Raw genomic sequence first — 15760 nt, 5'->3', positions numbered from 1 at the left:
TATACAAGAATACATTTTTGTGTTGGTTTCACAAAAGGAAGCAATGATTTGTATAGTTGTCCTGCATGATACAGATTTGATTGCAACTCCTTTTCATATAAATTTGAATGCTTACAGTGACAGTTACTGTAATTGTAGATCTCAAATGGTCTGCAGTTGTTCACTGATGCATGGTTTGCTGGGCTGACTCCACAAAAGCCCCCCTGGCCCAACCCAGGCCCCCCTCCAGTTCTCTCTCTCTCTCTCTCACACACACACACACATGCACACACAGTAAAGAGAATCATGCTGACCTCTTGGTCATGGTTTGAATTCTGTTTCACAAATTTAGAGTTATTCACTAACAATATGGGAACATTGGTTAAACTGACAAGAACAATGTGATTATTAATTGAACACCAATCCATGATCCCAAAGTATAATAAACAAAAACTTTGAGAACAAAAAAATCAGTTAAGGAGTTTGGAATTATTTTCTTAGTTTGTGAACAAATGCACCAAAGTTCCAAAATGAAATGTGCCATGAATAAATATTATTTTGAATAATATTTCCCTGTTGAAAGACTGCTCATTCACTGAGCAATCTGTACCGCAAGAAGGTAAGACAGTTTGCAAACATGGCAAATGCTTATATTTAAGAAATATGGAAGAGCCTTGAAATTTAAATTAGATTTTTATCAGTGCTGTTTTCAAGGTGTGAAGATTAGCACTGAGTGTTGAAGCTGTTGAATTTAAACAGAAATTGTATGTACTGTTTCAGCAAAGGTATACCACAGGCAATCTTAAGAAATGTCACATCTGAATATCAAAACATAGTAACTAAAATGCAAACATCAGTAAAGCAAGTGGAGTAGATTTTATGCATCAGCTGTAATAAGAAATTGCACGTTGAAGATATTTGTTTAGTTTCCCACATGTTTTCAGGCTATCGTAATTATTTTGCCGCACTGTTTGGAAGAATGGCCACATATACTAGAAAACAGAAGCAGGGGTAGATCATTTGACCTTTTGTGCCTGGTCTGCCATTCACTATGATCATGGCTGATCATCAAATTCAATACCCTAATCCCATCTTAGAACATAGAAAAACTACAGCACAAACAGTCCTTCAGCCCACAAGTGGCGCCGAACATATTGCTACTTACTAGACTTACCTATAACCCTCTATCTTACTAAGTCCAATGTACTTATCCAAAATTCTCTTAAAAGACCCTATCGAATCTGCCGCCACCACCACCGCCGGCAGCCGATTCCACGCACCCACCACCCTTTGAGTGAAAAACTTACCCCAGACATCTCTGTACCTACTCCCCAGCACCCTAAACCTGTGGCAGCCATTTCAGCCCTGGGAAAAAGCCTCTGAGAATCTACTAGATCAACATCTTATACACCTCTATCAGATCGCCCCCTCATCCTTTGTCTCTCTAAGGAGAAAAATCGAGCTCTCTCAACCTGTCTTCATAAGGCGTGCCACCTAATCCAGGCAATATCATTGTAAATCTCTTCTGCATGCCTTCTATGGCTTCCACATCCTTCCTGTAGTGAGGTGACCAGAACTGAGCACAGTACTCCAAGTGGAGTCTGACCAGGGTCTTATACAGCTGCAGCATTATCTCCCGACTCCTAAACTCAATTCCTCGATTGAAGGCTAGTACACCATACACCTTCTTAACCACATCCTCTACCTGAAAAGCCGATTTGAACGTCCTATGAACCCGGACCCCAAGATCCTTCTGATCTTCCACACTGCTAAAAGTCTGACCCTTAATATTATATTCCATCATCCCATTTGTCCTGCCAAAATGAACTACCACACACTTACCTGGGATGAAGCCCAACTGCTCAGTCTTGCATCCTATCTATGTCTCGTTGCTACTTCTGACATCCCTCCAAACTATCCACAACACCTTCAACCTTTGTGTCATCGGCAGTCTTATCAATCCATCCCTCTACTTCCTCATCTAGGTCATTTAGAGCAAGAGTCCCAGAACAGGTCCCTGGTGACTGACCATGCAGAAGAAGACCCATCTACAACCACTCTTTGCCTCTGTGGGCAAGCCAGTTCTGGATCCACAAAGCAATGTCCCCGTGGATCCCATGCCCCCTCACTTTCTCAATAAGCCTTTCATGGGGGACCTTAACGAACGCCTTGCTGAAGTCCATGTAAACCACATCTACTGCTCTTCCTTCATCAATGTGTTTAGTCACATCTTCAAGAAACTCAAGCAGGCTTGTAAGGCACGATCTGCCTTTGACAAAGCCGTGCTGACTATTTTTGACCATACTATACCTCTCCAAATATTCATGAACCCTGTCTCTCAGGATCTTCTCCATCAACTTACCAACCACCGAGTTTAGACACATTGGTCCGCTGCAAGCCTGTACTCTAACCACCAAGATCCATTTCCACTGTAAATACTGAAGTAAAGTATTCATTGAGCACCTCTGCTATTTCTACTGGTTCTATACAAACTTTCCCACCATCATATTTGATAGGTCCTATTCGTTCACATCTCATCCTTTTGCTCTTCACATACTTGTAGAATGCCTTGGGGTCTTCCTTAATCTTATCTGCCAAGGCCTTCTCATGACCCCTTCTGGCTCTCCAAACTTCCTTCTTAAGTTCCTTCCTACAAGGAGTATACTCCTCTAGATCCCTAACATTACCTAGCTCCCTGAACCTTTTGTATGCTTTTCTTTTCTTCTTGACTAAATTCATTTCAACTTTCATGCACCACGGTTCCTGTAACCTACCAAAATTTCCCTGTTTCATCGGAATGTTGTCGTGCAGAACTCCAGACATATATTCCTTGAAAATCTGCCACATTACTTCTGTACATTTCCCTGGGAAAAACCTCCTTCCAATTTATGCTTCTAATTTCCTGCCTGATGGCTTCATAATTCCCCTTACTCCAGATAAACATTTTCCGAGCTTGTCTGACCCTATCTCTCTCCAATGTCCCCTTGGATCCCATGATCACTATCCCCAAAATGCTCTCCCACTGAGAGATCTGACACCTGTCCAGGTTAATTATCCAATACCAAATCAAGTACAGCCTCTCCTCTTGTAGGTTTATCCATATACTTTCAGGAAACCTTCCTGAACACACCTAATAAACTCCTCCCCATCTAAACCCCTTACCCTAGGGATATTCCGGTTGATATTTGGGAAATTAAAGTCTCCCATCACAACAACTCTTATTATTACATCTCTCCAGGATCTGTTTCCCTATCTGTTCCTCAACAGCCCTGTTACTATTGGGCAGCCTATAGAAAACACCCAGTAAATTTATTGACCCCTTCCTGTTCCGAAGCTCCACCCACAGAGACTCCGTAGGCAATCCCTCCATGGCATCCATCTTTTCTACGGCCATGACACTCTCTGATCAACAGTGCCACTCCCCTACCTCTTTTGCCTCCCTCTCTGTCCCCCCTGAAACACCTGAAACCCGGCACTTGAAGTATCCAGTCCTGTCCCTGAGTCATCCAAGTCTCTGTAATGGCCATCACATCACATTTCCAAGTAGTGATCCATGCTCTAAGCTCATGCCCCCCCCCCCCAATCCATATCCCTTGATTTCTTTAATCCCAAGAGCTATCTAATTTGTTCTTGAAATCACACATCGGCCTTAGCTACTTCCTGTGGTAATGAATTCCACAGATTGACCATTCTCGAGGTGAAGAGATTTCTCCTCACCTCAGTCCGAAAAATTTACCCTTAGTTCTGGACTTCCTCACCATCGGGAATATTCTTTCTTAATCTATCCTGTCTAATCCTGTTAGAATTTTCTAAGTTTCTTAGTATAACCTGTCATAAAAAAATAGCCTTTTCTCTTGCAGAAAAATAGGAAACCAACTACAAAGGATATTGGTGTAATTCAGAGGAATCTTTGTAGGGATTTGTTTGCATTTCAATTCTTCATTGTAACTTCTTTTGTGAGCACTTCAAATGAAGGGAACTGCCTCCCATTTTTAATTCATTCATGTCATGTGAATGTCGCCATGAAAAAGGCATTTATTGCACTTGCTTAATTACCCTTGAGAAGGTGATGATAAGTCAACTTCTTTAATACAACTGGCTTTCTAGGCTATTTCTGAGAGCAGTTAAAAGTTAGCAGCATTGCTGTGGGACTAGTCACATATAGGCCAGCCTCGATAAGGATGGCAGAATTCCTTTCCTGAAGGACATCAGTGAATCTGATGGGTTTGACAACAATCTGGTAGTTTTATGGTCATCAAATCTGATAGTAGCATTTTATTCCAAATATATTTCGTTGATTTTTGAAATTCCCGCACTACCCTGGTAAGATTCGAACTTGGCAAGAATTACATCAGCCCTTTGGCAATAGATTTGAGGCAGGAAGGTTGGCAAAATGGAATGGGAAAGCATCGACATAGGATGTTCAATGTCTTCCCATTGCAATGCCATTTTGCATGCAGTGGGAAAGTTGGCAGCTTGGCTACTCTCCCACTGAGAGGCCAACTGAGCAATTTAAATGGCCTGGGAATTTTGCCTGTACCAGGAAGCGCTCATCATCATGTGCTGAGACCTCTGGATAAATTGTTTTTTTGTTTCATGAGATGTGGGTATTGCTGGCTAGACGAGCATTTATTGCCCATTCCTGATGGCCATTTGGAAGATGCTGTGAGCCACCTTCTTGAACTGCTACAGTCCATGTGATGTAGGTATGCCCATAGTGCTGTTAAGGAAGAAGACAGCGATGCAGTGGTTAGCACTACTGCCTCATTGCGCCAGGGACCTGGGTTCGATTCTGACCTTGGATGACTGTCGGTTTGGAGTTTACACATCCTCCCTCTACCTGCATGGGTTTCCTCCGGGTGCTATGGTGTCCTCCCACAGTCCAAAGATAGCTCAGGCAGGTTGGTCCCTCAATGTCTGAGGATGTGTAGATTAGGCAGATTAGCCGTGGTAGATATGTGAGGTTGTGGGGATTATGTGGGCCTGGTTAAGATGTGCTTTTAGAGTGAGTAGGTCTCAATAGACTGAATAGCCTCCTTCACTGTAGGAATTCTATGGATTCTAGAATTCCAGAATTTTGATCCCATGACAGAGAAGGAGTGGTGATATAATTCCAAGTCAGGATGGTTTGGAGGGGAACTTGCAGGTGGTGGTGTTCCCATGCATTTGCTGCTCTTGTTCTAGATGATAGAGGTCACAGGTTTGGAAAGGTGCTGTTGAGGGAAACAAATTGACCTCCCAGCAACCTTTCTTTCTGGGTAATGGCTGCCCTCGTGGCAGTGGTGCTACTGGTGCCTCAGAACCTACAACTCCTTGTCTCCACCACTATGCTACCATTCCCATTCCTCAAATGATATAAAGATAAGTGACTTAATACATCACATTCCAATGGATTTGCTTTCCCCATGTGGAAATTCCATCCCATAACAATGTGGGAAAGGGCAATTAAAATATCCTGCTACTGTATAACCAGCTTATGTTATTACAACAATCTGTAATGTTAGCACCACATAGCAACTACACAATCAGGTAACACCGCTCCCTAGTGCTTAATAATTCTGAAGTTTAAGACCCTGTAAGAACTACATCTTCAAAGGTGAAGGTGAAAATGTGCCTGAAGTTCTTTCACTGGGATCAGCCTACGATTTACCTAATGATGCAACAGTCATCCTGATATGCGCACATTCTGTGATTAATTGCACCTTGATGTTCATTTAACTGATGTATTCTTATCTCCTATAATTAAACTAATTATATAGACAGCTGCCTGCAATGAAATGAGGTCACAGAGCTGTGGTATCACAATAAACTCTCAGCACACAAACTGGCCTCTTGGCTCAATGCACCAGTGCTGGCATTTATACCTCACTTTACTACTACTCGCCCTCTCAGTATATCAAAAAACAAAGAATTACAGTACAGGAACAGGTCCTTCGGCCTGCCAAGCCTGCATCCGCCATGCTGCCCGATTGAACTAAAACCCCCTTCCTTTCCGGGGCCCATCCCTCTCTCATCCTATTCATGTATTTGTCAAGATGCTCTTAAAAGCAACAATCGTATCTGCTTCCATTCCCTCCCCTGGCAGTGAGTTCCAGGCACCTACCGCCCTCTGTGTTAAAAAGTTACCTTGTAATCTCCTTTAAACCTTGCCCCTCACTCCCAAAATGCATTTCTCCTCATAACTGACACTTCCACCCTGGGGAAGAAGCTTCCAACTATCCACTCTGTCCACCTTCCTATGCCTTTCTTCTTCATATACTTATCCAACTTCCCCTTAAATGTCCACATGGAAATTAGTGCTTGCAATACTCCTGCTTTGGGTAGAGACTACCCGATTAAGCATTTGGCCTCCCAAGCTATGCTACTAGTGACCTGCGGGAAAAATGCATTGTGCAGCTTGTGTACATGGGGCATGCTGATGGTTGTGGCTTGCAACCAAACCACATTGTCTGGCCTGGTTTCCCTGCTATTTAGAAATAACACTGGAAGTGATGAGGATTATCGTGTTGAGAAGGGTATGAAAGAGCAACACAAATTAGAAGGAGGAGAGCGAAAAAAATACAAACCTACTGGAGGGCGGTAGGGTTAAAATCTATGGGTGGGAAAAAGAGAGAAAGCAAAACTAGGGGAGGGTGGAAAAGAGAAAAATCTAACTCGGAGTGAGAGAGAGTTTATGTCAGCCTGTGTGGTGTTTCATAGGAAAATTCAGGCAACTTTGGTGTTACTTCCTGAGGACTGAGCCCCTCCTAAGATAATCCTGCCCTCAGCCTATAGAAGAATGAGAGATGATAATGAAATATATAAAATCCTTAAGGAACTTGACAGTGTCTGCTGGAACAATAGCTCCCCTGGCAGGGGAATCCAGAACTACTAATCATCAACTTGGAATAAGGGATCAGCCATTTCAGGTAGTCTAGACTCAAAACATCTGCTCTTTTCTCTCTTTACAGATACTGCCAAACCTGCTAAGATTTTGAAGCATTTTCTCTTTTGCAACCATAACCATCTTCCTTGTGTTAGGTATGACTCCAATCAGTGCAGCTTTTCCTCTGGATTCTCATTAATTTCACATTTACTGGTATGCCTTGATACCACACTCTGTCAAATGCTGCCGTGATGTCAAAGCAGTCCCTCTCAAGCTCACCTTTCGAGTTTAACTTTTATGTCAATTGTTTTACCAAGTCTGTATTGAAGTTGAGAGCCAAATGGCCTTGAAGGAACCCAAAATGAACAATGATGAGCACATTATTGCTGAGTAAGAGCTGCTTGATAGCACTGTAAACAACACCTTTCATCACTCTGATACTTGAGAGTGGACTGATGGGGTGGTCATTGGTCAGTTCAGACTTGTCCTGCTTTTTATGGACAGGACATACTTGGGCAATTGTCCACGTTGTCAGGCAGATGAAGCAGCTTGGTTCATACTGAAGCAGTAGTCTCCAGAACTCCTGGCAGGATGTTGTCATGACTTACAGCTTTTGCTATATGGCATTCAACAGCTTCTTAATATCACATGGAGTGATCACTCCATGTGATATTAAGAATTGTCCAAACACCTACATATGTGATGGTGGGGAAATAGTACACATGGCACTGCTGTTCTGAAGATGGTTGCAGGAGTTTCAGACTTGTTGTTTGCATTCACATGCTGGTCTCCACCTTCAGTTAGGCTGGGGATGTTAAAGGAACTTCCTCCTCTAATTATTTGTTTAATCGTCTATTGCCATTCATGATTGGATGTGACAGGGCTGCAGATCTATGATCTGATGGTAGTGGCATTGATTAGCTTTCTATAACATGCTGCTTCTATTGTAGTCCTGAGTATCTTCTGGTTGTCACATCATTAGTAGGTACATGTGGTGCTGCTTCTGGTATGCCCTCCTACATTCTTCATCGAGTCTGAGTTGATTTCTTGGCTTGAAAGTAATACTAGAGTGAGGGGTAAGCAGGTTATGAGATCACAGATTATAATGGAATCCAATTCTGCTGCTGCTTTTTATGGTCCACAGTGCCAGAGTGTTTCTCAGTTTCGAATCTTGAGATTGTTCTTAATCTATTCCAATTATTTAAGTGGGGTGCCACAGAACAAAATGAGGGGTATCCTTCATGTGAAGACAGGACTTTGACTCCTCAGAGACTGCGCAGTCGTCACTCCTACCCATTGTGTCATGGACAGATGCATCTTTGACAGGTAGATTGCTGAGGGTAAAGTGTCATGGGTCCAGTCAACTTTTACCCAGTCCAGATAGAAGATTAGTCATGACTTTAATAAATGGTGCAGCATGCTCAAAAAGCTAACCGGTAATGTCCACTGCTAATTAGAATCATAGAATCCCTACAGTGCAGAATGAGACCATTCAGCCCATTGAGTCTGTATTGATCAGTCCAAAGATGTGTGGGTCAGGTTGATTGGCCATGCTAAATTGGTCCTACTGTCAGGGGATTAATGGAGTAAATATATGGGATTATGTGGAAAGGGCCTGGATGGGATTTGGTAGGTGCATACTTGATAAGTCGAATGGCTTCCTTCTGCACTGTAGGCATTCTATTCTATGACTTTCCGAAACAGCATCTTATCCAGGCTACGTTTTAACTTTGTTCACTACTGCAGCTGGTTATCTCTTCAGGTGTCACAATGCCACCAACGATTGAGACCTGGGTTAGCATTAAAAAAATTGCTAGCAATGGCTTTTTTAACGACATGCATACTTATATTATGGTTTTGTTTATGAATATACATCTTATGCATAAATAATCATTTCAGCAACTTTATTTAAATTAGTGTTCTTAGCTTACACAGTAAATCAAAGCTCCAGAGCTTCATTCACTTTAGCTCAATATATAGTGTCCCAGTAATTCAAGCTCCCGAAGTTAACTTTAATGAGCCAAAATTGGTGCTAATTCAGTGGTACTGATTTTGGAATGAATAGATTTATTGCCAGCTAATTCTAATGCTAATGTCACTGTTACCTGCCCGTGGACACACCTGTAACGGACAACAGGACTCAAACAGACAACTTGTGAATTGTACTCATGAGTTTGGACACCTAACAGGCATCCCATTGCCACAGAGATGTTGCCAGACTTAGGTGCTTGCAGCAACTGCAGATAGGTCCTGGGGAAGTGGAGAAGGAAGACCAACAATTATGGGGGATTTCAATCTACATATTGATTGGTTGACCCATGTTGGACGCGGTGGGCTCGAGGAGGAGTTCTTGGAATGCTGCCGGGATAGTTTCTTTGAACAGTGTGTGTTGGAGCCGACGAGGGAGCGAGCTATCTTAGATCTGGTGTTATGTAATGAGGCGGGTAGAATTAGGGACCTTGTTGTGAGGGCTCCTCTTGGGGAGAGTGATCATTGTATGGTGGAGTTTTTGATGCAGATGGAGGAGGAGAAAGTAGGATCCTGGGCCTGTGTCCTTTGTTTGAACAGAGGGGAGTACGGTAGGATGAGAGAGGAATTGGCGAATATAAATTGGGGGCGCAGATTGGGAGGTAGGTCTGCTGAGGAGCAGTGGAGGATCTTTAAGGAGATCTTTCTTGGTGCTCAGCAGAAATTTATTCCGATAGTAAAGAAGGATCGTAGGAGAAGAGATAATCAGCCGTGGTTAACATGGGAAATAGAGGAGAGTATTAAATTAAAAGCTGATGCATTTAGAGTAGCTAAGAGTAGTGGGCGAGAAGAGGATTGGGAGAGGTTTAAAAATCAACAAAGAATGATGAAGAAGTTGATAAAGAAAAGAAGGATAGACTATGAATCTAGGCTAGCGCTAAATATAAAAAAGGATAGTAAGAGTTTTTATAAATATATAAAAGGGAAGAGGCTGGCTAGGGTGAATGTTGGACCCTTAGAGGATGAGAGGGGGGATTTAGTGGTGGGGGATGAGGAAATGGCTGAGGCCCTGAATAACTTTTTTGCTTCGGTCTTCACGGAGGAGGACGCGAATAGTTTGCCGGGTGTTAACGATGGCAAGATGGTAGGAGTGGAGGGCCTGAATGAGATCATTGTTACTAGAGAGGTAGTGCTCGACAGACTGGAGGGACTGATTGTGGACAAGTCCCCAGGACCGGCTGGAATGCATCCCAGGGTTCTGAAGGAAATGGCGGAGGTGATAGTGGATGCCTTAAGTGATTGTTTTCCAAACCTCGCTGGATTCTGGGGAAGTGCCGGAAGATTGGAAAACGGCTAATGTTACGCCGCTGTTTGAAAAGGGTGCCAGGCAAAAGGCAGAGAATTATAGGCCGGTTAGTTTAACGTCTGTTGTAGGAAAAATGCTTGAATCCGTCATCAAAGAGGAAATAGCGAGGCATCTTGAGAAGAATTGTTTGATAACGAAACCGTGCTGCGTCTGCTCTAAGGGGAAGTCGTGTCTGACGAATTTATTGGAATTCTATGAGGATGTATGTAGTGCGGTGGACGGAGGGGAACCGGTGGATGTGGTGTTTCTCGATTTTCAGAAGGCGTTTGATAAGGTGCCGCACAAAAGGTTGTTACAGAAGGTTAGGGGGCATGGAGTTGGGGGTAAGGTGTTAGCGTGGATAGAGGATTGGCAGTCAATTAGGAGGCAGAGAGTGGGTGTCAATGGGTGCTATTCGGATTGGCGGTTGGTGACTAGTGGAGTGCCCCAGGGGTCGGTGCTGGGGCCTCAGCTATTTACCATTTATATAGATGATCTGGAGGAGGGAACCGAGTGTAAGGTGTCGAAATTTGCTGATGACACAAAGGTGAGTGGAAAAGCAAATTGTGTGGAGGGTGTAGAAAGTCTGCAGAGGGATCTAGATAGGCTGAGCGAGTGGGCGAGGACCTGGCAGATGGAATTTAATGTTGGCAAGTGTGAGGTTATCCACTTTGGTAGGAATAATAGTAGGAAGGACTACTACTCACAGGGCGAAAAGCTGCAGCATGCGACGGTGCAGAGGGACCTGGGGGTCCTTGTGCATGAGTCGCAAAAACCCAGCCTGCAGGTGCAGCAGGTGGTCAGGAAGGCGAATGGGATGCTGGCCTTCATAGCGAGGGGGATTGAATATAAAAGTAGGGAGGTCTTGCTGCAGCTGTACAGGGCACTGGTGAGGCCACAGCTGGAGTACTGTGTGCAGTTTTGGTCGCCGCACTTGCGCAAGGATATTTTGGCCTTGGAGGGAGTGCAGAGGAGGTTCACTAGGCTGATACCGGAGTTGAGGGGGTTGAGCTATGAAGAGAGGCTGAATAGACTGGGCTTGTACTCGTTAGAGTTTAGAAGGATGAGGAGGGATCTCATTGAGACATTTACGATGATGAATGGGATGGATAGGATAGAGGTGGAGAGACTCTTCCCACTCAGAAAGGACAGCAGGACTAGAGGGCACAGCCTCAAGATAAGGGGCGGGGGGGGCAGTTTAGAACGGAGTTGAGGAGGAACTTCTTCACTCAAAGGGTGGTGAATCTCTGGAATTCTCTGCCCGTTGAAGTGGTGGAGGCTACCTCGCTAAATATATTTAAGACGCGGGGAGATAGGTTTTTGGTAGGCAAGGGGATTAAGGGTTATGGGGAGAGGGCGGGAAAGTGGAACTGAGCCACTTCAGATCAGCCATGATCTTATTGAATGGCGGGGGAGGCTCGAGGGGCTAGATGGCCTACTCCTGCTCCTATTTCTTATGTAACAGGGCATGCTTAGGCCTTGGTACTGCTGAGGCTCATAGCAGTGCTCTTACTTTTCCTGGCATCACAAATCTTGTGGCCAACCTACCTTTCCAGGGTTGCTTCAGCTGAAACTTGTCAGAACCTGCACTGCAATGCCACTTCCAACCAGTCTTACTTGCAAATAGTATTCAGATCCTCTGTATGTCATAGGATGTCTGTCTGAGGCCTGTTGTCCATTACTGGTGTGTCCATGGGCAGGTAACAGTGACATTAGCATTAGAATTAGCTGGCAATAAATCTATTTATTCCAAAATCAGTACCACCAAATAAGCACCAATTCTGGCTCATTAAAGTTAACTTCGGGAGCTTGAATTACTGGGACACTATATATTGAGCTAAACTGAACGAAGCTCTGGAGCTTTGATTTACTGTGTAAGCTAAGAACACTAATATAAATAATGTAGAAACGTTGCTGAAATGATTATGAATACATATCTTGTGCATAAATAAACAAAATCATAATATAAGTATGCATGTCGTTAAAAAAGCTATTACTAGCAGTTTTTTTAATGCTAACCCAGGTCTCAATTATTCCCCACAACTGAAGTTATTTTGCTATTGCATGAAATTATTTTTAAAGGGTGACTAAGGTGATTAATTAAAATGTGTTAACCTTCATCAATCACTCTCGCAAATAAATGAATTAAAATGGAAAGACATTCCTGAAAAAAAGTCTGTTGATTCTATGTTAGTTGGGGAATGGGCAGGATATCTAAAAAAATTCTAAATCCTATCCTATGATCACATAAATTAGGCTGTATACTGAGGGAGTGTAGCAATGTCAGAGGTGCCACCTTTGGCGTGAGACATTAAATAGAGGCTCATTCTAGTCATAAATAGATGTAAAAGATCCCAAGACACTATCCTCAGGATTCTCTCAGTTTCCTGGCCAATATTAATCCTTTGATTTGATTTATTATTATCATATGTATTAGTATACAGTGAAAAGTATTTCCTCCTGCGCGCTATACAAAGCATATCGCACATTGAAAGGGAAAAGAAAGGATGCAGAATGTAATGTTACGGTTATAGCAAGGGTGAAGAGAAAGATCAACTTAATGTAAGGTAAGTCCATTCAAAAGTCTGACAGCAGCAGGGAAGAAGCTGTTCTTGAATCGGTTGGTACATGTCCTCAGACCTTTCTGTCTTTTTCCTGATGGAAGAAGGTGGAAGAGAGAATGTCCAGGGTGTGTGGGCTCCTTGATTATGCTGATTGCTTTTCCAAGGCAGCAGGAAATGTAGGCAAAGTCAATGTATGGGAGGTTGGTTTGCATGATGGACCGGGTTTCATTCACAACCCTTTGTAGTTTTATGCTGTCTTGGTCAAAGCAGGAGCCATACCAAGCTGTGATACAACCAGAAAGGATGCTTTCCCTGGATCCCTGGACCAAAATCACCAACAACAATCTATATAGTCATTATCACCTTACCCTTTTTGGTACCATGCTGTGCATAAATTGACCACCACCTTCCTACATTATAACAGTGGTTACACTTAATCATTAAGATGCCCTTAGATCAAGAAAGCTGCTATATAAATGCAAATGTTTGAAGAAACGTAAAAGTTGTACAGCATATGGTAACAGCTTATAGAGAGTGAGCATATACTCATTAGTCTTCCTATGCTACTTTGCATATTTATGCATGCTTTTTATTTTTGTTCTTTGTGAAACTGATCGGATGCAGAATTTGAATCTAATTCTTGTTTTAAATGCAGTGCAGCAAAAGGAGATTACACCCATTCACCACACTAATTACAGTACTGTGCTGCTAGTTTTTATCTTCCTGTCTGCTGTAATATATTTGTGATATGCCATACATTTTCTCTGTTAATAAGTGTAAGTGGATGATTGCATGAATGAACAACTTAACACAAGTATTTCAGTGTGGGAGGTGAAATTTGCCAGAAATTGTGTCTGTCTTAAAAGGGATGGTGATTGTATTGGAATTATTACTGACAAGTGGAAATCTTAAGTTTTATTTATTAGTGTCACAAATAGGCTAACATCATCACACTCCAGCATCTGTCTGAGTCCACAGGGAGAGTTTAGCATGGCCAATGCACCTAATTCTCACGCCTTTCAGACTGTGGGAGGACACCGGAGCACCTGGAGAAAACCCATGTCGACACTGGGAGAATGTGCAGACTTTGTACAGACAGTGACCCAAGCCAGGAATTGAACCCGAGTCCCTGGCACTGTGAGGCAACAGTGCTAACCACTGTGCCATCACAAGAGTTAAAACTGTTATTGTAGTCCTAGAAGTATCATTATAGAGTTGAATCTATTGGCCTGGGTTTTCCCCTCAGTGTGGAAGGAATGGCTTTCACGAGTCACGCTATTGACAGTTACCCACAGCCATTTTACGGTTTGGCAGCAGAGATTTCTGTAATGGAACATTAGTCCCAGCAATGCACTCCCTACACTTGATATGTGGCATTTGTGAACAGGGCAAGAAATAGCACTTCAATCAATCAAATTGAAAAATCCTCACATGTGACGTGCAAACTTCAAACCAAGAAGAATAAGGCAGGAAATACAAATTATATTTAAATGATGTACAGAGAGAAAAGTGAAAACTGGAATCTACAGATGTGATTTAGAAAGACAGACAGAAGAGATAAAATTATAACTTCTTTTTCCAACACCAGTTCTCTTCTAAGGGAATGAGACTTCGTATTTGTAAAACTAGTTTTTAAGGTCTAAAGAGATTGCCATCCATAATTATCACCTATTATGTTGTTAAAAAGTCTCTTATTCCAGATTGTGTTGGCCTTAACTTTTCCAGCCACTCTTATTATGGAACTAACGGGGAACCACAGCAAGATCACAATGTTGCTGTCATCTTTATCAGCAAGTGCTGTAACAGTGCAGCCCATGGAGGAGCAGGGTAGACAGTAACGCCTGCATCTATGGGCAAGGTTTTATGGCCTCGCTCGGGCGAATTCATAAAATCTCACCCGAGGCCAATGAGGATTTCCGTTCTGGTGGTAGGTTTTTGGCGATTTATGTGTTTAATTGTACATGTGCATACTCCAAAAGTTGCTGCCAAGTTTTTTCCATTATAACATGTGCTAATATTACCATAGAGTTGGAAATATTGTTGTGGAGTTGGAAATATTTCATGAGGATCTGTTTGTGGCTCTTCAGATTCGTACTGCTCCTCAGTGTTATCACCTGAGAACACAATTTTAGGTTCCACAAGTTAACTAGTGATGCCGGTTCTATCTCATCAGCACCACTCTTGACTCCGTCATTGTGTCAAAATTGTCAGATTCTGACATCCAGTAATGATGAGCAGAAACTTCCATCCATTAAAATTGTGGGAAGACTAAAACCATTGTTTTTGGTCTCTGCCACAAGCTTTGTTCCCTACCCACCAGTTGTGTTCCCACTCCCTGGTGATTGCCTGAGGCTAAACCAGACTCATTCACAATATGGGTGTCATGTCTGGCCCCAAGATGAACTTCTGACCATCTATCTGCATCAGCACTGAGATCACCTACTTCAATGTTTATAATATTGCCGTTCTCTATTCAAACTTATCTGCTGCTAAGGTCCACAACTCTGCTATTGTTACTGCTGGACTTGACAATTCCAATGTTATCCTGGCGAGCCTCCCATCTGCCCCCCAGTATAAATACCAGATCATCAAAAATTTTGTTGCCTGTATCTTAACTCCCACAAAGGTCTGTAAGCCATCACCTCTTTCCATGAAGATCTGCAATGAATCCCAGGCTGGTTTAAAATACTCATTCTCAAATTTGTTCATGACCTGGCTTCTTTCTATCCATGTAATCTCCAGCAGCCCTAAAACCCCATGAAACATCTGCATTTCTCCAACTGTCCACTTGCACATTTCTAATTTTAATCTCTTTGCAATTGCTTCCCCCAGCTATTTATTAAAATTTCACCATCTGCCGTAGTGGGATTTGAACCAGGCCCAGACCATTACTCTGGATTTCTAGGCCAGTGAAAATACCACTACGCCATTGCCTTCTGTCCACTGATTGCTCCAGCTGCTTAAGCCCTAAAGTCTGCAATGCCCTCCTTAAATCCCTCCAATTTTTCCCCTCTCCTCCTTTTAGGCACCCTTAAAACT

This window comes from Carcharhinus amblyrhynchos, chromosome 3 (assembly GCF_965287045.1).
Source record: "Carcharhinus amblyrhynchos chromosome 3, sCarAmb.v2.hapA, whole genome shotgun sequence".
In the NCBI taxonomy this organism is placed as follows: domain Eukaryota; kingdom Metazoa; phylum Chordata; class Chondrichthyes; order Carcharhiniformes; family Carcharhinidae; genus Carcharhinus; species Carcharhinus amblyrhynchos.
This window is presented reverse-complemented; position numbering follows the sequence as displayed.